This window comes from Narcine bancroftii, chromosome 3, assembly GCF_036971445.1.
Source record: "Narcine bancroftii isolate sNarBan1 chromosome 3, sNarBan1.hap1, whole genome shotgun sequence".
NCBI classification, from domain to species: domain Eukaryota; kingdom Metazoa; phylum Chordata; class Chondrichthyes; order Torpediniformes; family Narcinidae; genus Narcine; species Narcine bancroftii.
This window is the reverse complement of record NC_091471.1, coordinates 46,934,552-46,957,459: the sequence shown is the minus strand read 5'-3', so window position 1 is coordinate 46,957,459 and position 22,908 is coordinate 46,934,552. Positions and strand designations below refer to the sequence as shown.

Below are 22,908 nucleotides of genomic sequence, written 5' to 3'. Positions count from 1 at the left end.
TGGATACAGGGTCATACACAGATCACATCACGTTTATAATACACTCAGAAGTGAGGTCAATTTTTGAGTTGATGTGTCTTTGAAAGGCAGTGCTATAGAAGAATTGAAGTGGTCTTATTGAAAACTCAAGTACTATGTGTAGTTGTTAAAAGTATTTTTTTGCATTATGCTGGCAGCTGTTTCAAAACTCAAGTACCATTTGAGTGACCTGCACAGACAATTCAGAAACATCCACCTATAGTTTTGGACTGAGATGAGGTCAGATGTTTTTGAAGAAATGAAAAGGAACCAGTGATGGTGTCATGTCACATGATTTTGACAAAGGATATTAGTGAAGAAATCAGACATTTTGAGTCAGTTGGAAGAAACCATACCTCTTATGAATACAGGATTTCTTTCTAAGGAAAGAGAAGTAAAGTTTCAAAATCCTTTTAAAAGGATCTGTGTTGCTTCTTATTAAAAGAAGGAACACACAGTGGTATTTTAAAAGAAAATAGCCACTCTGACTGCTCTTCTGTGTCCAGAGGAATGTTCACTTTTGATTAAGAAGTTTGAAATCATTGTGAAAGATACAGACTCCATAACTCCTAAGGAAATTAGGAGGAAGTTTGTGGAAAATCACTTTTATGGGGGGGGGGGGGGGGTGTTTGAAAAATTATGTTAGTTTGAGGGAATATTGTTTTGAAAAAGACTCTACAAAATAAATTTATGATGTTTCAAAAAACTTCATTATTGCTTTTGAACAACAATTTAAAGATGGTTTACTTTTGCTGCATAATTACTTCTGAACCACAATTTAAAAAGATGCTCAAATTCAACAAGATGTTTGAAACCTGACTTTAAAATGGACTTTTTCAGAATCAGCTTAAAATGTAATAGTTTGGGATATAAACTATTACACACACACACACACACACACACACACACAGACACACACACACACACACACACAGACACACACACACACACACACACACACACACACACGTTTAAGATAAAGTTAAGTTTATAATTAAATAAGAAATGTTAGGTTATTAATAGTTTAATAAAAACTATTATTTTGAATTTACCATTGTCTGGTGAATTTTCCATTGCTGTTCCTTTGTTAGTTCATAACAAAATTTGTTAGTTTGTAACAAGATCAAAACTCCTGCTGTAATCCAACCAAGGTGCTATGGGTACTTTACTTTTCAGCCATATATCTCAAGATTTGAATTGTATACCTTTGTTTTATTATTTTATGGGCTTATATTATTTTATGGCCTACATTGTTACATTTTGTGATTTGCATTACCACAGCCTCTCTGTCCCCCAGTCTCATTAAGACTCAGTTTTAAAGGTTTGTGATTTCCTCATTATATTCCTATCAAAATGTGTTCATCTTAAATTATGTTGAAGGTAACTTAACAATTACCATTGCTTGTGCAAGCACCATGATAGTGTAAACTTCTGTTTTATTGACTGGAACCCACCAGTTTGGTTTCATCTGAACATTTTCAAATTGTATTTTGAATTCCCAAGTCCAGTTCATTAGAGGACCAAGAGCCATTTTGGTCTTACAGTATTACCAATTCTTCAGGAGAATTGTTTCTCATCTTTTGCTGGTGTAGGTGACATCCCATAATTGCTATATGTGCATATATTTTGAAGCCAGTTTGTAATCCAATTTGCTGCTTGTACGCAGACATGACAATTGATAACCTTGATTATTAATTTGCCATGTGGTGTTTAGAAATATAGAACATTACAGCCCAGAAACAGACCCTTCAGCCCTTCTAGTTTATTTAAATTTTAAAATTTAGACATACAGGCCATTTCGATCCACGAGCCCGTGTCGCCCAATTTACACCAAAGTAACCTACACCCCTGGTATGTTTTTGAATGGTAGGAGGAATCCGGAGTCCCAGAGAAAACCCACTCAGACATGGGGAGAATGCACAAACTCCTTACAAACAGGACTGGGTTCGAAATCCAGTCCTGATCGCTGGTGCTGTAAAGGCGTGGCATCAACTGCTATGCCAACCTTGCCAAAATATTATTCTGCTGAGTTCCATGGACCTGCACATAGTCCATAGTCCTTCATACTCCTAACATCCATGTACCTGTCCAATTTCTTCTTGCATGTTAAAACTGAACCTGCATTAACCACTTCAGCTGGCAGCTTGTTCCACATTCCCACCACTCTGTGTGAAGAAGTTCCCCCTAATGTTCCGCTGAAACTTTTCCCCTTTCACCCTTAACCTATGTCCTCTGGTTTGTATCCCACCTACTTTCAATGGAAAAAGCCAATCTACGTTTACTCTGTCTATACCCCTCATTATTTTAAATACTTCCATCAAATCTCCCCTCATTCTTCTTCACTCCAGGGAATAAAGTCCTACCCTGTTTAACCTTCAGTAACTCAGTTTCTGAAGTCTGGGCATCATCCCAGTAAATCTTCTCTGCTCTCTTAATCTCAGTTATCTATTTCCTGTAGTTAGGTGACCAAAACTGCATACAATATTCCAAAATTTGACCTCACCAATGTCTTGTACAACTTTACTATTACATCCCAACTCCTATGCTTATCTCTCCCCACCAATCACCCACCCCCACTCCCCACTCCTCCCCCCCACAGCCCCCCCAGAACCTTCCCCTCACCACGGTCTGGGCTTCAAACAGGCCTTTCAAGTGAAGCAACATCGGCCATTTTTCAGCCCATTTTTCCAGCTGGTTCAGATCCCTCTATCTGCTTTGAAAGCCTTCCTCAGTGTCCACAATGCCTCTAATCTTTGTGTCATCTGCAAACTTGCTAGTCCAATTGACCACATTATCATCCAAATCATTGATATAGATGACAAACAACACTGGTCCCAGCACCGATCCCTGAGGCACAGCACTAGTCACAGGCCTCCAATCTGAGAAGTAATCATCCACCACTACTCTCTGACTTCTCTCATACATGTTGAATCCAGTTCACTACTTCACCATGAATACCGAGCATCTGAACCATCCTGACTTACCTCCCATATATGACCTTATCCATGTAGACAACATCATCAAATTTCCTGGTAACCTATTTGAAAATCTCGATAAGAATTGGTTAAACTTGACTGGCCATGCACCAAGCCACGTTGACTATCCCTAATCAGTCCCTGGCTTTCCAAATACTTGTATATCTGATCTCTTAAAACATCTCCAATAATTTACCTACTGCTGACGTCAGGTTGACCAGCCTTTAATTTCCAGGGTTGTTTTTGCAGCCTTTTATAAACAATGGAGCAACATAAGATACCCTCCAATCCTCCGGCTCCTCACCCATGGTTAAGGACATTTCAAATATTTCTGCCAGGACCCCTACAATTTCTGCACTAGCCCCCTCAAGATTTGAGAGAATATCTTGTCAGGGCCTGGGGATTTATTCACCCTTATTTGCTTAAAGGCAGCAAGCATTTCCTCCTCTTTAATGTGTATATGACCTCACTATTTGCTTTTCTTATTTCCCTAGATTCTGTACCTGTTTCTTGAGTAAATACTGATGCAAAAAAAAACATTTAAGATCTCCCCATCTCTTCTGGCTCCATTCATAGCTGACCACTTTAATCTTAAAGGGGACTAAGTTTGTCCTTTATTATCCTTTTGCTCTTAATATAGTAACCCTTTGGATTTTCCTTCACATTATCTGCTAAAGGAACCCCATGACTTCTTTTAGCCCTCCTAATTCCCTTCTTAAGTTTTTTTTTCTTGCATTTTTTATACTCTTCAAGTATCTAATTTGCTTCTTGTTGCCTATAAATGTTATAAACCTCTCTCTTTTTCTTAACCAGATCCCCAAAATCCACGGTTCACCATGCCTGTTGACTTTGCCTTTAATCTTGGCAGGAAATTCAAACTCTTTACTCTAAAAACTTTTGCCTTTGAAGGCCTTCCACTTATCGAACACATTCTTGCCAGGAAAAGAAACATCAATAATGCTTTCTAGATCCTTTCTCATTTCCTCAAAATTGGCCTTTCTTCAGATCTATCATTCCATAATAAACTTGAAAATTATGGCATTATGATCACTGGACCCAAAATGTTCCCCTCCACATACTTCTGCCACCTGCCTTGTTCCCTAATAAGAGATCCAGTATTGCACTCTCTCTCATTGGTATATTTATTTAGAAAACTTTCCTGAACACATTTGGGGCAGCATGGTGGTTGTTGCAGTTAGCACAATGCTTTTACAATGCCAGTGATCGGTACTGGGTTTCGAATCCCACGCTGACTGTAAGAGTTTGTACATTCTCCCTGTGTCTGCGTGGGTTTTCCGTAGGGGCTCTGAAACATACCGAAGGTGTAGGCCAAAATGGCCTGTTACTGTGCTGTATGTCTAAATTTAAATGTAAACTCCATGCTTTATTGTATGGGAGTTCCAGTCAATATGAGGAAAGTTAAAATCTCCTACTATCATAACTTTATGTTGCCTGCAGCTGCCTGCTATCTTTTTGCAGATTTGCTCCTCCAATTCTCGCTGATTATTGGGCGGACTGCAATACAACCCTATGAGTGTGGTCATACCTTTCCCGTTCTTCAGTAGATGAGCCTTCTTGTCTGTCCTGTCTGATGAACAATGCCACTCCTTCCCCTTTTCTCTCTTCCACTCTATCGCATCTGAAACAATGGAACCCCAGAACAATGAGCTGCCAGTTCTGCCCCTTCTTTAACCAAGTTTCACTAATGGGCACAATGCCATAATTCCAAATGCCAATCAATGTTCTAAGCTCATCTGCCTTTCCTACAATACTCCTTGCATTGAAATAGATGCATCTGAGAACATTTCCACCATGAGCAACCCTTTGATTTCTGACTTTATATGCAATCTTCATATCATCTTTTTCCTCCTCCACTCCACTGTCTGCTCTGGCACTCTGGTTCCCATAACCCTGCAAATCTAGTTTAAATCTAGCAAACCCTCACAAGGATATTAGTCCCTCTCCAGTTCAGATGCAAACCATTCCGTCGGAACATGTCCCACCTTCCCTGGAAGCCCTCCCTCCTGAACTATCTCTTTAGCCTCTTCTAACCTCCTAGCACATGGCATGGGTAACAATCCTGAGATCACAACCCTGGAGCTGTGTGGATGAGTGTTTGCCCATGTGGACATACTGGGTGTTCCCCACCCAAAAGCCCTGGATGAATCAGAGGATTCGCAACCTGCTTTGGGGGGTGGTGGGTGGTGGGGGGCAGGGGAAGAAAGGCATTTAAGGCAGGGGAATCAAAATTTCTACAAGAAGATCAGGTACGACCTGCGGAAGGCCATCTCTGAGGCAAAGTGGCAATGCTGGAGGAAGCTAGAGACAGATACATACCAGCTATGGCAAGGAGTGCAGGACATTACAGCCTAAAAAGTGATGGCGAACACCATAGATGGCTGTGACGCTTCAGTACCCAATGAGCTGAACATCTTCTATACCCACTTTGAGAAGAACCAAACAGTGCCTACTAGAATCCCTGAAAATGCTGAGGACCCTGTGATATCTGTCTCTGAGGACTCATTAGAACATCATTCAAGAGGGTGAACCCTTGCAAGGCATCAGGTCCTGATGGCATACCTGGCAGGGTACTGAAAATATGCTCCAACCAACTAGCCGGAGTGTTCACGGACATTTTCAATCTCTCATTGCTGTAGTCAGAGGTTCCAACCTGCTTCAAAAGGGCAGCAATCATCCTGGTGCCCAAGAAGAATAGTGTGAGCTACCTCAATGACTCTCGCCTAATTAACTCCTAATGCAATGAAATGCTTTGAGAGGCTGGTCATGGCCAGAATTAACACATACCTAAGCAAAGATCTGGATGCAGTGCAATTTGCCAATCGACACAATCGCTCCACAGCAATATCGCTGGCTCTCCACTCAGCTCTGGAACTCCTCGAAAACAGCAACTCGTACATAAAGCTGTTCTTCAACGACCACAGCTCAGCCTTCAATACCATTATTTCCTTAGTGCTGGTCAAGAAGCTATAAAATCTGGGCCTCTGAAACTGGATCCCTGACTTTCTCATCGGAAGACCACAGTCAGTACAAATTTGAAGCAACGTCTCCTCTTCGCTGATTATCAGCTCCAAGGATGCGTGCTTAGCCCACAGCTCTACTCATTATAGACCCACGACTATGTGGCCAGGATCAATTTCAATGCTATCTACAAATTTGCCGGTGACACCATAGTTGTTGGCAGAATGGCAAACAGCATTGAGGAAGTGTACAGGAGGGAGATAGATCAGCTCTTTGAATGGTGTCACAACAACAACCTTGTGCTTAATGTTAGCAAAACCAAGGATATGATTGTGGATTTAGGGGAACACGACTAAGTCCTCATTGCAGGCTCAGTGGTGGAGAGGGTCAAGAGCTTCAAATTTCTGGGTGTCCGCATCTCCAAGAATCTGCCATGTCCATGTTGATGCAATCATGAGGAATGGCTGCCGGTGGCTATACTTTGTGAGGTTCTTGTGGAAATTTAGTATGTCTACAGGTGTACCATAGAGAGCATTCTGCCTGGTTGCATCACTGTCTGGTATGGAGGTGTTATGGAATCTGAATAATTTTTGGACCATGGACAGGACTTAATCTACGGTGGTAGAGAGAGGATCGTGCACTGCTGTGAAGCACTGGAGTGGCGGTGGGAAAACTGACAGCTGCGCGGGAAGTGCTGAAACAGTACTGGGAGAAATGACAGCTGTCAGAAGCGTGAGAGCCACACACTGGAAGCTGGTGGGCACGCAGACAGCGCGCCTGCTGTAGTCAACCTCTCTCCACCAATCGGGAGAGCTGAAGGCACGCGCTGGGGCAGTTCAAGAGCCCAGCATGCTGAGATTTGAACAGGTTGATCGGTTAGTCGGAGGGCAGTCAGTCAGATGGACGGTCAATGTATGCGTGGTCACCCGGCAGCTTCAGCAAACAAGAGGCTGAGTTTCATTGTTCACAGATGTTAGCACTGCCGCCCGTAACTGTCTGTCAGTGTGCTCACCTAGTCGTTTCAGTGGGAGAAAGGAGACTGAGCTTCTTTGACTGCGGGTGCCAGCACTGTTGACATGACAGCAGTTTGCACCACTCTGATACCCAGAGTGTGTTTGTGTTCAGTCTGGGCTTCCCCAGTCCCCTTTCAAGAGGAGGACCGTGCCACAGGAGTAACTTGATGACCCAAGTCAGGATGTTTAGAGGGGAAGACTTGTGTGACAGAAGGTCACTTGTTAACCCTAAAGTGGGCTTTGGAGGCGTGAACCTCATGTAGTGATTAGGAGGTCACAGGGTGAAAATTCCCATGGGAAGAAATCAAAGGTGATCATTGCCACATTTGAAACTCAGGAAAGTCGTAAGTCTACAGTGATCGAAAGTCTACAGTGATCATGACCATCTGTCTCCACATCCAACTAAAAGACCAGCGTGCAACCAAACTGAGAATCCCAAGCCTGGAGACCAGATTCTACGAGCTGTTTCTTTTAGACTGATGGACTTGACGTGACTGACTTGAGGTTTTGTTTTGGGAATTTTCTTTTGGGGCATTTTGAGATGGGACAGTAATAGCCTGGGTTTTTTTTCCCATATACACTTCAAAATATCTGTTGTTAATGTAGAGTTGCCATAAAGGCATTGAGGTAATTCTATTAATGTTAATTTGTTAATAAATTTTGAGTTAAATTTAACCCATCTGTTTATGCATCTCTCAATTGCTGCTGGTGAGGTAAAACATAAATTGGGGGCTCATGTCTGGGGGATAGTTAACCAAATTTGGGAAGCTTATTTGTGTATGTGCTATAGGAAAAGCACAGAATTTGGAGCTTAATAATCGATTAAATTTCAATTGATTGGTTAAATTCCTCTAGCAAGCTAATTAAGAAGCTTGTATGTGTGTAAAAAACTAGCAGTAATGGATGTGAAGAAATTTATAGAGTGTTATCCTCTCTGGAAGAGTTGCAATTGCCCAAAAATTAGAAATTGCTTCAGTAAAACCATCAATGAAAAAGGTGGAGGATGGGAGAAAGATTGCAAAGTATTACATAGCAGATACCACAAGACTCACCTCCAGTCTTGATGGAAGGTTTATAACCAGCAGAGAACTAGTTCCACTATTTGATGAAGCTGGAATAGATAAGTATATCCAGCATTTTGAAAAGGTAGCTGTGAATTTGAACTGGCTAAAAAGTTAGTGGTCCCTTATGCTGCAGAGTGTGATTAGGGAAAAGCTCAACAGGCTTATTCTGGCCTTACCATTGCACAAGATGACCATCCTTAAGGCCTATGAAGTAATCCCAGAGGCTTAATGACAAAAGTTCAGGAACTTAAGGAAATCCCCAACCCAATCGTACTCGGATTTTTGTGTACAAGAAGCTTGTGTGCTTTGACTGGTGCAGTGTTTCCAGGAACATAAATAATGATCACAATCGGTTGAGGGAATTAATAATAATGGAAGAAATTAAATTAAGTCCCTGATGACTTCAAAGCTTATTTGAATGAGAAAGAGAAAACAACTTGGCAGGGAATACTTTAAAGTGGCATGTGAGTGGAAAGAAAAAGTTGAAAACCACCGCCCTATGGCATAAGTGCTCTGTGATTAGTAAGGGATTGCTTAAGGTGGTATGTGGGTGGAAAGAAAAAGATTTGACAACCACTGTTATAATCGTACTTAATTGACTCGTTATGTGCATGGTTTTATATCCAAAGGAAATGGGCCAAAGATAATTTTTCTCAAGCAAAATATTTCAGTAACAATTGGGTCTAGAACAATGATTCTCAACCTTCCTTCCCACTCAAATACCACCTTAAGCAATTCCTTACTGATCACAGAGCACTGATGGCATAGGGATTACTTAAACTGGTATCTGAATGGAAAGAAGAAGGCTGAGAACCACTGGCCTACAACAAAGGCCAGAAATCAGTATTTACTGACAATTATGTATGCAGCTACAAGGTTTCCGGAGGCCATTTCTATGAGGAATATTAAAATCAAGATGATAGTGAAGGCCTTGTTAAAGTTTTTCACCTTAGTTAGTCCACCCAGGGAAATACAATCAGATCAGGGGAGCAATTTCATGTCAGGCCTATTCCAACAAGTGAATTATGATTTGAGGATTAACAGGTTGTGTCTTCTGCTTATCACCCATAGAGACAGGGAGCATTGGAAAGATTTAATTCAACCCTGAAAAATATGATGAGAACTTATTGTTCTGAACATGATAAAAATTGGTTTGAAGGAGTTCATCTTACTTTTATCTGCCATAAGAGAATCAATTCAAGAATCACTTGAGCTTGTTTTTGGGCATGAGGTGAGAGATCCTCCAATGTTGTTGAAGGAACAATGGATTAATAAGGATATATATTTAAACTTATTGGATTATGTCTCTAAATAAAAAAAAACAATTATACAAAGCCTGTGAAATGGCAAAGGAAAATCTAAAAGCCAATCAGCAGAGAATGAATGTCTGGAATGATCGTAAGGCAAAAGTGAAGAGTTTCAAACCTGGTGACAGGGTGTTAGTATTGTTCCATACCCAATGGAATCTACTTATGACTAGGTTTTCTGGACCATATAAGGGTTCAGTCTAAAATTAGTGACGTTACATAAGTAATTAAAACAGCTGAATGCAGATGGGAGAGTCAAGTCTGCTATGTAAATATGATCAAACCATATTTTGAGCAAATACCTCCTAATGAGATGAAACCCTTATCAGAGGTGATGGTGATTAACTAGGAAGGAACAGAAAGACCTACTTTCAAAGAAGTAATTTTGCTTGAGAAAAATTGTTGTTGGCCCATTTACTTTGGAGCCATGAAACTGTGCACATAATGAGTCAATTAGGTATGATTATAACAGTGGTTTTCAAACTAGTCACAGAGTACCTATGGCATAGGGAATACTTAAAGTCATATGTGAGTGGAAAGAGGAAGGTTGAGAAAGGTTGTGTTAGGCCTATTAAGCAGCATTCTTATTGGATGAACTTGATAATATGTTAAAGAATGGAATCATCCAAAAGTCAACTTCAGATTGGAGTTCACGGTGTCTTGATACCTAAGGCAGATGGGACAGTTGGATTTTGTACAGACTGTAGAAAGGTTAACACTCTGAAGAAAACAGATGCCTATCTTATTCCTAGAATAGATGACTCTATTGACAAAGTGGGAGGAGCTAAATTTGTTACTAAGTTATTAAAATGGTATTGGTGTGTGCTGTTAACAGAAAGAGGAAGAGAGGTTTTGGAATTTGCAATTCCATCCAAGCTGTACGAGTATAATGTGATGCCCTTTGGGATAGAAAAATGGTTCAAGGACTTTTCAGAGAATAATGAATTTGGTGATTTTGGATGATTTGGTTATAGGAACTCACACCTGGAAAGAGCATATTGCGAAAATGAAATAATTACTTACTCGTCTGTCAGAAGCAAATCTCATAATTAGAGCAAAAATGAGTTTGGGCAGGCAACTGTCATGTATCTAGGTTATGTTGCAGGACAGGTACAATTAGCGTCGGTGGAGGCAAAAGTTGCAATTATTTCTAAGTTTTCTGCTCCAACTAACAGGAAGAGCCTATGAAGATTTTCGGGAATGATTGGCTATTACTGAAAATTTTGTATTCGCAGATATCGCACTCCCTCTCACAAAATTATTTAGGAAAGAATTTGTTTGGCCAGGGGGTTGTCAAGAGCCATTTATAAAATTGGGAGCCATTTTATGCCACCATCCTGTGCTTAATTCCCCAGACTTAGGGAAACCCTTTTTCGCTTCCTCCATCAGCCAGTTTCCCACCATGACTACCAGGACCCCCACATCTCCATCGGGCACACAAAACTCAAAACGGTCAACCAGTTTACCTATCTCGGCTGCACCATTTCATCGGATGCAAGGATCGACAATGAGATAGACAACAGACTCACCAAGGCAAATAGTGCCTTTGGAAGACTACACAAAAGAGTCTGGAAAAACAACCAACTGAAAAACCTCACAAAGATTAGTGTATACAGAGCCGTTGTCATACCCACACTCCTGTTCGGCTCTGAATCATGGGTCCTTTACCGGCATCACCTACGGCTCCTAGAACGCTTCCACCAGCGTTGTTTCCGCTCCATCTTCAACATTCATCTCCAACATCGAAGTACTCAAGATGGCAGAGGCCGACAGCAGCGAATCCACGCTGCTGAAGATCAAACTGCGCTGGGTAGGTCACGTCTCCAGAATGGAGGACCATCGCCTTCCCAAGATCGTGTTCTATGGTGAGCTCTCCACTGGCCACCGAGACAGAGGTGCACCAAAGAAGAGGTACAAGGACTGCCTAAAGAAATCTCTTGGTGCCTGCCCCATTGACCACCACCAGTGGGCTAATCTCGCCTCCAACTGTGCATCTTGGCGCCTCACAGTTCGGCAGGCAGCAACCTCCTTTGAAGAAGACCGCAGAGCCCACCTCACTGACAAAAGACAAAGGAGGAAAAACCCAACACCCAACCCCAACCCACCCATTTTCCCTTGCAACCGTGTCTGCCTGTCCCGCATCGGACTTGTCAGCCACCAACGAGCCTGCAGCTGACGTGGACTTTACCCCTCCATAAATCTTTGTCTGTGAAGCCAAGCCAAAGAAAGAAAGATGGCAGTGATGAAACCGTGTGAGCCGTGCTGCTGCAGAAGAAGGAGGAGGTGGACCATCCTGTGGCATGCTTCTCAGGGAGGTTCAGTGAACACCAGAGGAGCTGCTCTGCAGTTGAGAAGTTTCTGCTGGCTCTTGTGTTGGCTTTACAAGATTTCAATGTCGACATTTGTACCCCACAACGATTGTATATACGGATCATAATCTATTAGTTTTTCAATGTAAAATGAGGAATAAGAATAAATGATTATTGAATTGGAGTTTGATTTTGCAAGAATATGACTTAATGAGAAAAATATTAATGAGAAAAACAATGTAATTGCTGATTATCTTTCTCATTAAATTTTGTAATTGAAGAAATTATTTATATGTTCATAATGGAAATTATATTTGTCTTGTATTATAGTTTTGCACTCTAGCTAAATGTTAAAATTTTGTTCTTGTAGGCCAAAATTTTCTTTGTTGGTTGGAGGTATTATGGACCCTGGACAATTTTATTTTTGGACCGTGGCCAGGACTGAACCTACAGCAGGAGAGAGAGGATCATGTGCTGCTGTGAAGCGTTGAATAAGCGCTGGGAAAACTGACAGCTGTCAAAAGCGCAATAACCACATGCTGGAAGCTGGTGGGCTCACGGAGAGCACGCCTGATGTAATGAACCTCTCTCCACCAATTGGGAGAGCTGAAGAAATGCGCTGAGGCCGTTCAAGAGCCCAGCACGCTGAATTTTGAACACGTTGGTTGGTTAGTCAGTTGGTCAGAGAGGTAGGTCTGTGCATGTGTGCCTCAGCAAATAAGAGGCTGAGTTTCTTCATTCATGGGGGTTAGCTCTACCTTCCGTAACTGTCTGTCAGTGTGCTCACCCAGTAGTTTCAGTGAGAGAAAGGAGACTGAGCTACTTTGTCTGCAAGTGCCAGCACTGTTGACATGACAGAAGTCTGTGCCACTCTGATACACAGAGTGTGTGTGTGTGTGTGTGTGTGAGTGTGTATGACCTGGGCTTCCCGAGTTCCCCAGGACATCATGTGACAGAAGTCACTTGATGACCCAACTCAGGGTGTCTAGAGGGGTAGACTTGTGGGAAAGAAGGTCACTCTTTAACCCTAAAGTGGGCTTTGGAGGTGTGAACCTTGTGTAGTGGCTCGGAGATCACTGGGTGAAAATTAACATGGGAAGAAATCAAAGGTGGTTGTTGCCACATTTGAAACTCAGGAAAGTCGTAAGTCTACAGTAATCGTAAGTCTACAGTGATCATGGCCATCTGTCTCCACATCCAACTAAAAGACCAGCATGCAACCAAACTCAGAACCCAAGCCTGAAGACCAGACTCTCCAAGCTGTTCCTTTTAGACTAGCGGACTTGACGTGACTGACTTGAAGTTTTGTTTCAGGAATTTTCTTTTTGGGCATTTTGAGCCGGGTCTGTAGTAGTCTGGATGTTTTTCCCCACATGCACCTCATAAATATCTGTTGTTAATGTCTTCTTCTTCTTTGGTTTGGCTTCGCGGACGAAGATTTATGGAGGGGGTAAAAGTCCACGTCAGCTGCAGGCTCGTTTGTGGCTGACAATGTTTGGTTGTTAAGTTTATTGAGGTAATTCTATTACTGTTAATTTGTATATAAATTTTGAGTTAAATTTAACCCATCTGCTTATGCGATTTTCAGTTGCTGCTGGTGAGATGTAACAGAGGTGCCAAATCTCATGACAAGAAATAACTCCAGAGGATTGTTGGCCTGCGATATTCACAGGACATCTATATGAGCCGGTATCTTAAAAAAGCAGCCTCTATCCTCAAAGACCCTCACTTCCTAGGCCATTCCCTCTTCACTCATTGGGAAGGAGATACAGAAGCCAAAAGACGAGCACTCCGCGGGACAGGGACAATTTCTACCCTGCTGCCATCAAAATCCCAAGTGATCAATCAATGCTTTACTTTTCATGCACTGCAATTTAAATTTTTTTAAATATATTTTTGTGGTAAGGTGGCTCACAATCTGAATGTTTGCACTGTGACGCTACCACAAAACACTGAATTTCGTGACTTGTTCCAGACAACAAGTTCTGATTCTAAACTCCCTGAACTCTCTTTGAAGGACCTCATCACCCATTCATGTCATTAGTCCCTTCATGAACCACAACTTCCGGTTGCTTACCCTCCCTCCTGAGAATGCTGTGAACTCGATCTGAGGTATCTCAGACCCAGCACCAGGGAGGCAATATACCATATGTGAATCTCGATCTCTTTCACAGAACCTCTTATCTGTTCCTCTAACTATGGAATCCCCTATCACTACAGCTCGCCCCTTCTCCTCCCTACCCTTCTTTGGCATTAGATCACACTCCGTGCCAGAGACCTGATCGCTTTGATTGTCCCTGGTAGGTCCTCCCTCTTCCCTAACTGTATCCAAAATGGTATACATTTTGAGGGTAACGGTCACAGCAGTGCCCTACACTGACTGTCTGTTCCCTTTCTCTCCAGACTGTCACCCAGATACCTTCCTCTTGCCTCATAGATGTGATAGTGTCCCTGTGAATCCTGTCTATCACCCCCTCTGCCTCTCGAGTGATCCGGAGTTCATCCAACCAGCTCAAATTCCTTGTCAGCTTATCAAGAGCTGCAGCTGGATGCATTTCTCACAGATGAAGTCATCAGGGATACTGCTGGCTTCCCTGACATCCCACGTTCTCCAAGAGGAGCACGCCCCTGCCTTGGCTGCCATTCTCTTTAAAACTTGTTTTGCATATTGTAAAGGTAAAGCCTCCATTCTTGTCACATAATACTACATTTAGAAGGTAACATACATGAAGTTCTTTAACTTTGTCTCCCATAATGAAGATAGAGAGTTTCCACTTTGTCCAGCGCACCTCACAGAAATGAGGGCCCAGCGAGGAATAAACATGCCACCCTGGTTTACAAGAATAATGCTCTAACCCCTGAGCTATCGGAACCTCGTAATATCTTTGTTCAAAATGGTGTCATGGGGTTGGAAAGAGTGGAAATACTCAACTATTAAATTGCATCCATTCACTTTCACCTACGTACTATAATTATTTTGAATGGCAAGGCAGCGAGCGAGGCCAGGTAGTGTACTCCTGCTTCTACATTTTTTTGGTCTTGTGCCTGCTTAGCATGGACCCTGGAAACAAAAGGTTTGTAGGAGGGTTGAGTGAGTTGCAGGAATCTACTTACATTGAAAATTTCCAAAGAGTCCATGATCTATATTCAATTCTAGAACCCCTCTTTTATTGTTTGATATATCAAAGCACAATATTAGTTTCTAATTACTTTGTAAGATTGGAATGAATATGAAAATGATTTGCTTACTCACTCCCTCATGACTTTTAAATTCTTCTGAGGAGAATTCAATTCCATTCATCCTATATGGGTATAGTCCAAAATATCCATTGCTAAAAGTAACAAAGCACTCATCATCTGCTGACAGTAATATCTAGTCTATATTCAACTGAACTGACAAATGTCTGCTGTAATCATTTCCACCTTTGACACAGTGATCAGAAACACTTTAAGAATGTCATTCGTTAATGTTTCTTTATTTTAAACAATATTATATTTCTTTACCTCTGTAATTTTTCTCCATTCATTGTTAATTATATCTTTTGTAGCTGCAAAACATCATGGTTTTAGAGTTTATTTTAAGTAAATTACAAGGGACTAATTTGCTAACCATTTGCTGTATTAAAATTTGAGAATACGTTTATGTTTCATGAGATTCATTCTGAGAATTTAAATATTGTCGCATGAACTGTGTGCACTCAGAACAAGAGCATGTAGCTTCGCTAATTTTGTCATTATGTTTTCCCTCAAACATACTTCACTATAAGACCAAATCATTTTTTTTTTGTTGAGCCTTCCCAGAGTTGAATGAAATTATGAAAATAAAAGATTTTGAAAATCTGAATAAAATGACAAACTTAAAAATGTGCAAATTAATAGGAAAAATAACTTTTCTATTTTCCCTCATCTCTTTTAGGCTGGGGAATGAAATGAGTTTCTTCTTGTAATTCTACTGAGTTTATTGCATTCTAGATGTCCTGTTACTGTAAACAAATGTCTATCTCACATTTATTTCATGGAACAATCTGTCATTCAATCTTCTACCTTATTCATATAGGAATTGCACTTGAAGCAAAAACAGAAATGAGTTTGATTAAAGAATGAATATATAATTCTTATTAATCACTAATTACAATGATTTTGTGTTTCAATTACAACGCCCAACCCCAACCCACCAATTTTCCCCTGCAACCGCTGCAACCGTGTCTGCCTGTCCCGCATCGGACTTGTCAGCCAAACGAGCCTGCAGCTGACGTGGACATTTACCCCTCCATAAATCTTCCTCCGTGAAGCCAAGCCAAGAAACATTGCATTATTTAGTATAAAACATAACCAGATGTACTGTCTATGTAAAGGCATACATAAAAAATTTTTGCAATATTACAAAACTGGGGATTCCAAAAAAAAATCAGATCTCCAGTTCCATGGGTCAAATTGTTATTGCTTTCAGGGTCTCTGACCACTCTCTCAATCAATTGCAGCATTTGCCTTGACCCACTTAATCCTAAACCCTTGAAGCATGTCCTCAGGACCAAACCAATGCTGTCCCTGAATTATAGTGTATCATGAAAAAATCTAAAGGAAAAGCACCCAAAGAAATGGTTTAATGTTAAAAATAGAAAAATGGGATTTAGTATAAAATAGCTTGTTTCTATACATCTCTACAAAAGTATTACTCACACTGCTTTTCACTCTAAGATAAATGTGTTGACTGAATTTTGCAAATACCACAATTAATACATATTAACATTATCATTCTGCAATTTTAAAGGCAGCTTCTTTGAAGTTCACTCTGCGAGTTAGATGGGACTGCACATGCAATATACATTACATAATATAAAAGTAGCATGTAAACCAGAGGCTGAATTTGAATCCCATTCTGGCTGTTGGGTCATTGAAATTTTAATTAAATTAATAATTGAAAAGGTAAAACCATTATTAGTAATGGTGACTATGGAACAGTCCAACTGTTATAAAAACATGAGCAAATAATGAGCTGCTGGAGAAACTTATTGGGTCAGGCTGCAACAATGTGCAAAAATTGTCAGCTAACATTTCATTTTGAGGTCCTTTTTCTTGACTGAAGTGTGAAATTGAGAAATAAACTATATCAAGGAGTGGAAGATGATGGGGAGAGAATTGAATAGAAAGCAGGGGAGGGGGAAGATTAAAGAGAAAACTAAGAATGGGAGTAGTTAAAGAAGAGAAAGAAACAATGCAATGAGGTGGGGTCACCTAATATTAGAAAAATTAATGTTCTTGACATTGGGTTAAAGGCTGTCAGGGAAGAATATGATGTGTTCTTCGAGTTCATATTTGACCTCACTCTGGCAATCAATGAGCCAAGGAAAGATATATCAGTGTAGACATGGTTAAGGGAATTAAAATGGTTGGCTTCAGGGAGTTCAAGCATGGTTCCACATACATCGTGTCAGTGAAGTAGTCACACAATCAATGTTTGGTCTCACTTATGTAGAAGAGGCCACTTCAAGTATGCTGAATGCAGTAGATTACATTGAGAGATGTGAAGGTAAAGCTCTGCCTCATGTTGAAGGTCTGTTTATAGCTCTGAATGGAGTTGAGGGAGAAGATGTGGGCACACTTTCTGCAATCAGAATGGAAGGTGCCTAAGGGAGTGGAAGGTTAAGTGGAGAGGGAACAATGGGCTAGAGAGTCTGAGAGACTGATTCCTGCAAAAAATGACTAAGGGTGGCGTGGGCAAGATGTTGCTGATGTTGGGATCAGGCTGAAGTTGGTGGAACTGTGGGCATATAATATGTCTGGTGCCAAGGCTGGTGGGGTGGAAAATGAGGACCAAAGGGATTTTGTCCTTGATTTTATGGGGGTGGGGGGAAGGTGGGATGAGGGGGCAGAAGTACGAGAGATGGAGGAGATGGGTGACAGTAGAGGAGAATCTGTGCTTATTACAGAAAAAGGACATTTCAAATGTCCTGGAGTGGAAGGCCTCATCATAAAAACATACCTGATTTATTAATGTCAATCACTAGTCCTAATGATTCTATTTGTTATATGGCAATCTTATCTTCAATAGTCATGTTAAACAGCATTGAACATGAGTTACACAACCAGTAACACACACCAAGTCATGTCCTTGAGTAGTAAGTATAAAGTATATTCTTACAATGTTAATACCTGAGATAGTGTATAGAAATGCGATGGAGGGACTAGGGCAAGTGGTAGTGTGGAGATTTTTTAAAAAAGAATTATCAAAATGATCTGTGACTCTTTATCAGCTTCTGATCAACTTATTATGTATTTCTAGAATGTCCTGTTCATAGCAGTCTTATATAATGATCATAAGGACCTCTTTCCACCAGCAGCTAATAATGTCTATATTTGGAAAGAATAATGAGTTCAAGGCCAGATCTGATGAAATTATAGATTGCTAATATTTCCCTTTGTGCTTTATGAATCCCCTTGTTCAGCTAGGATCCTATTTTTGTTTTCAACAATGATTAGTCATTTCAATCAGTTCTTCAGCAAGAAGAATTTTTTTTATAACTTATCAAAGCCTTTGGAAATACTTTTTCCTTTTATTATAGTTGTAAGTGCTTTCATTAGTTTGAAAGGCTAAATCTATTTTATCTTCTGAAAAGAACTGAAAATTCTCTATTTAAAAGGTTAAACTGTTCTTTTGGAAAATTGGTGAGAAAATTGATATTGTAAACATTCAAGTTCATCCATTTGATATAGGTATGCAGGCTCGCACATACACACATGCACGCGCACACACACACACACACACACACACACACACACACACACACACACACAGGTGCGTATACATATGCACGTGTACTTATACAAGTGCACAAAAATACATACCATTTTGTGTGTAGAATTCACACATATATAGATTAGAGGTCAGTGCCTGACACGCCACACTGGGACAAAGGCTTTTACTGACCACGACTGACCAAAGGCTACAGTTGCTTAGCAACCAAACGTCTAGAGAGCCTTTTCTAAATTGTAGTCAGCTCTGATCAATTAATATCACATGATCAACTGACCAGTATCAATCACCAACTCCCAATAGTGGGCAGGAAACCAGTTCATTAACTGGGTTCTGAAATAACCCCAAATCAAACTAAAATGAGGATTTAATATTGGTAATGGATTAAACATGAATAAATATAGTTTGGTTATGGAAGGACATTTCTTGCCCATTCAAAAAATATTTAAAGTAGACAATATTGTTTCCTTTTATAATGGACTATTCTATAATATATTTAATGAGATGCATGCAAATAAAATTGCATCTGTGGATTTTCTTTTGCTCTATGCATTTTTGTTTACTTAAATTGCTTTACTATTTTGAAGCTTTTTAAAAAATCTGTTCTTTGATTAAACTTGCAAGGGCTATAAGGATGATGGACGACTGTAATCTAACCTTTCTGGAAGCGAGGTATGAAAGCTTCTAGTGCCATTTTCCAAAGTTAATTCCAAAATTGTTTACAGTTTATTGGAGCCTACAGGACTTTTGTGTCATATTCTAATTAAATTTGATACAGACCTTTTCTTTGAAGGCTTTCCTTGCTAGGTTTTGTCTTATTAGGGAGATCCTGAATGTCTTGGCTGCAGTGTTCTTCCTGTTTAGAATCAGTCTTCATATTTGAATCTCCAGTCAGCTGACAGAAGATGTGCTGGTGTGGTATAGCTACTTTCTTCTTTCCATTCACCCCCTCCCCCCACACTTGTGCTCGAACTAGTGAAATTCGCCCACAGAGAGATAAATGCAAATAGTACAAAGGCTAGACTGCAAAATAAAATTAAGAAATGTTGCAAACACAAAACAGGTCAGTTTGTACCTGAAAGGTAAGAATTTTCGCTGCATTTCTGTAAAGAAATGGTGGCTCACAGAAATCTCTTTATTCTGCTGACCAAAACAAAGGAATACAAAAATGACAACCCAACAAGAGGAGGCTGATTTTGGAAATTAATACTGCTTCACCTATTAAACTAATAAGCTTGGTACTCGACCAGGATTTGGATACATGTTTTTTTTTTGTCAATTACGTCACAATAAAATTTCATTCAATCATGTCTTCATTCAATAAGATTATACTTCTTGTGTAGAGCCCCATGTTCTGAGTGTGTAGGTCCCAGAAATGACCAAGTACTAAGTGATGTACCTTATGTGATCCTCCAGAATGATGATTCTCATTAGAATAGTCATTGCATTCACTTGCTTCTTAAATCAAATAACAAATCGTTAGAAGAGCAAATTTCATAATTTAAGAACAAAACGTACTTCAATTGTTTTGCAATTATATTTGATAGATTAATCTTTAGAAGATCTTGCATTTTCTCAAATATTTTATTGCTGCTTAACAAATTTTAAACTCTCAGAACATTTACAACACTCTCAGCTGTCATATTCTCTAATGAGACAAATGCTGTTTACTATCCATCTTATAATGGACTATGAGTTTGAATGGAAAGAGCGTATGTTATTTTAAAGATCTTTGTATTGTTGTCAAGAATGAATTGTGAAAAACATCCAGGCTTGTTTCAAGTACTCACTTGGTTAGATTAACAGAAGAGGCTTCAAAAAGAATAAACCTGAAGAGAAAAAAAGAATGAATGTTAGCTCTTGGTAAATTTAACAACATTTGTTGAAGTGATTATAAGGAAATCAAATATTTGATTAACTGTTGGACTAAATTTGTCATCAACAAACACTTTCATGAATAAGAGTTAATTTGTTTTCTCAAGGCTCACCAGCGGCTGTACTTTGTGAGGTGCTTGAGGAGATTCCGTACGCCACCAAAAACCTCTACGGGTGTACTGGGGAGAGCATTCTGGCTGGTTGCATCACTGCCTGGTATGGAGATGCCAATTCTCAAGACAAGAATAAACTCCAGAGGGTTGCTAACCTGGCCTATGACATCACTGGCATCAGACTTCACTCCATCGAGGACATCTGCATGAGCTGGTGTCTTAAAAAAAACAACCTCTATCCTCAAGGACCCCCACCACCCAGGCCATGCCCCCTTCACTCTGCTACCATTGGGGAAAAGGTACAGGAGCCTAAAGACGAGCACTCAGTGGCACAAGGAGAGCTTCTTCCCTGCTGCCATCAGATTCCTGAAAAATCAATGAACCAAAGACACTGCCTTACTTTTCATGCACATTTTTTTCTCATTTATAATCATGTAAGATGGTTATAATATGAATGTTTGCACAATGATGCTTCCACAAAAACACCGAATTTCATGACGATAAATTCTGATTCTGATTCTGGTTTGTATGGCCACCTGCCTAAAAATTTGTTACTGCTCCAATGACCTATCCTCTGAGTTATAGTAATTTTGCGGCACTGTCTGACTCATCAGAAATAAAGTACATGCAATATCTAGAAAAATTCATTCACTGTTTAATAAAACTTCATTGATTTGAGTAACATTCCCCTTTCTATTCTGAAATTGAATGTATAAGGTGTAATATTGTTGCAATATCAACAAATCTCCATTCTCTTATCCAAGTCATCATTACACATTTAAGTATGATACCAGCTATTGGTGGTTCAGCTATCCAGCAGGGGCAGGGTTAATTTCTGTCTGTAAAACATTATGTCTTTTTGAGACCTAGATTTTTGCAGGTGACCACTGCTGGGATTATCTATGTAAAACTATCAGTAGTTCTCCAAGTATCCAACAGATAATCCTTATCCAATTCAAAAAAAGGTGCAGTTTCCATTACTTTTCTCATCGTCTCAGGAATTCAGGGAGAAAGAAAAAGAGTGGTAGAGACATATGGAAAGAAGGTCACACAGATATCTTTCCTGTATTCTGGATGCCCAAGTGTACCTCCATAGTAGGTTGCCCATGAGGCTTAAGTAGTCTTCCAAAATTTACTACACCTAGGGGTGATGAACTTCACTGCCATTACTTTAAGCATGGGCCTGAGATCAAACGCCAATAATTTCACAAACAAAGGTCGTCAATTTTGCATTCCCTTCCAGGGAGGCCTGTCTCATTCTTATCATTTTCTCTTTATTCCTCCCATTTTCCAACATAAATTTGGTCCCACATTGCCAGTGATCCTAACTGGATGTATCTGCATCTAATTGGAAGCCTGTCACAATCATTGAACCACTGGTTTTTATTTCTTTCAGAATTAAGGTTTGATAGACTGTTGTTTGGTATTGCATTTAGCTGATACAGATTTTCTACTGCCTTTTAAAATTGTATGAAAAGATAATTTTAGAAAGATTTTTTTGTCCATGTTGTGTGCTGTCCATGTTGTGTCAAAGGTTTGGAACATTACAGAGGGGAAGCAAATTGGAAAGCTGATTGGTTGTGGGACAATGGGGTTGTCAAACTGATTGGAAGCTTCGATGGTGATGAGTGGATTTGGCTCAGATGATCAAGGAGTCAGGCGCAAGAGTGGTAGGAATGGAGAAGAGGGGCTCTTCTAAGGTTGATTAGGAGTAATTTACCTACTTGTCAGGTTAATTAGTCTGGTGCTATGCTGGGAAGTCCATGCTTTCCCAGGAGGCGCAATGACAGGCGTTCCAAGGTCTTCATGGTCTAGGTTTCCCTGTTGCACTTAGAATGAAATGTTGAAGGAGGATGCCATCATCTCAGGTATTGCAGCAGGGAAAGTGCTTCAGGGCACAAGAGTGATCGACTCCCAAAAGTAATTGGTTGAATTTTCAGAGAGTTGTGAAATAACTTAAAAATGGTCCTTAGAGAAACACAAAAACTGCAAATGCTGGAATCTTGAACAAATAATAAGCTGCCAAAGGAATTTAATAGGTCAGGCAGCATCCATGGATAGAAATAGTCAGTCAACATTTTGGGTCAGGATGTTGACTGATCATTTGTACATGGATACTGTCTCACATGCTGAGTCCCTCTAGTCTCTCATTGTTTGCTAAAAATGGTATTTCTTGTGTTTCACTCCAGAAAAAAAAATTTCAGTGATGTAACACTTATAAAAAATTACACAAATTTATTTCTTTCAATGGAATTAGAATTTTCTACTCTGATCTATTAATTAATATTCAGGTCCTGGCATTAATGGAGTTTTATATTATTTCTCATATGAAGCCCTTATTGCAACCAAGCTATTTCAACCCATTGGATAATGGGTCTAACTGGAACTTTTGTTTAGTTCACAAGCTGTTACAATGTCATAATGTGATAAAACCATGAGATATAAGAGCAGAAATCGGCCATTCAGCCCATTGAGTTCACTCTGCCATTCCATCATGAGCT

General features: G+C 40.1%; 1 protein-coding gene and 1 long non-coding RNA gene across 30 annotated transcripts in view; one reads left to right on the top strand and one right to left on the bottom strand.

The window, feature by feature from the left end:
- LOC138757135 (uncharacterized) overlaps nucleotides 1-21,054 on the top strand; it is a 48,148-nt gene extending 27,094 nt beyond the window's left edge. For 4 of the 6 annotated variants that reach the window (XR_011353362.1, XR_011353358.1, XR_011353361.1 and 1 more), the window contains one exon: nucleotides 13,254-15,699. This is a non-coding gene — a long non-coding RNA (uncharacterized lncRNA). Of the gene's footprint in view, nucleotides 1-13,253; nucleotides 15,701-20,401 lie in introns of those variants that run through there. The other 2 variants (XR_011353360.1, XR_011353359.1) reach the window with 2 other exon arrangements.
- Nucleotides 1-22,908, bottom strand: part of st8sia3 (ST8 alpha-N-acetyl-neuraminide alpha-2,8-sialyltransferase 3) — a 51,722-nt gene that overhangs the window by 15,892 nt on the left and 12,922 nt on the right. For 6 of the 24 annotated variants that reach the window (XM_069923953.1, XM_069923958.1, XM_069923952.1 and 3 more), the window contains 4 exons: nucleotides 20,210-20,248; nucleotides 19,819-19,877; nucleotides 14,919-14,997; nucleotides 4,540-4,632 (listed from right to left, as the gene is read on the bottom strand). The gene's annotated coding sequence lies outside the window, so the exon portion shown is untranslated. Of the gene's footprint in view, nucleotides 1-4,539; nucleotides 4,633-14,918; nucleotides 14,998-15,169; nucleotides 15,214-19,494; nucleotides 19,545-19,818; nucleotides 19,878-20,209; nucleotides 20,249-22,908 lie in introns of those variants that run through there. The other 18 variants (XM_069923959.1, XM_069923961.1, XM_069923963.1 and 15 more) reach the window with 11 other exon arrangements.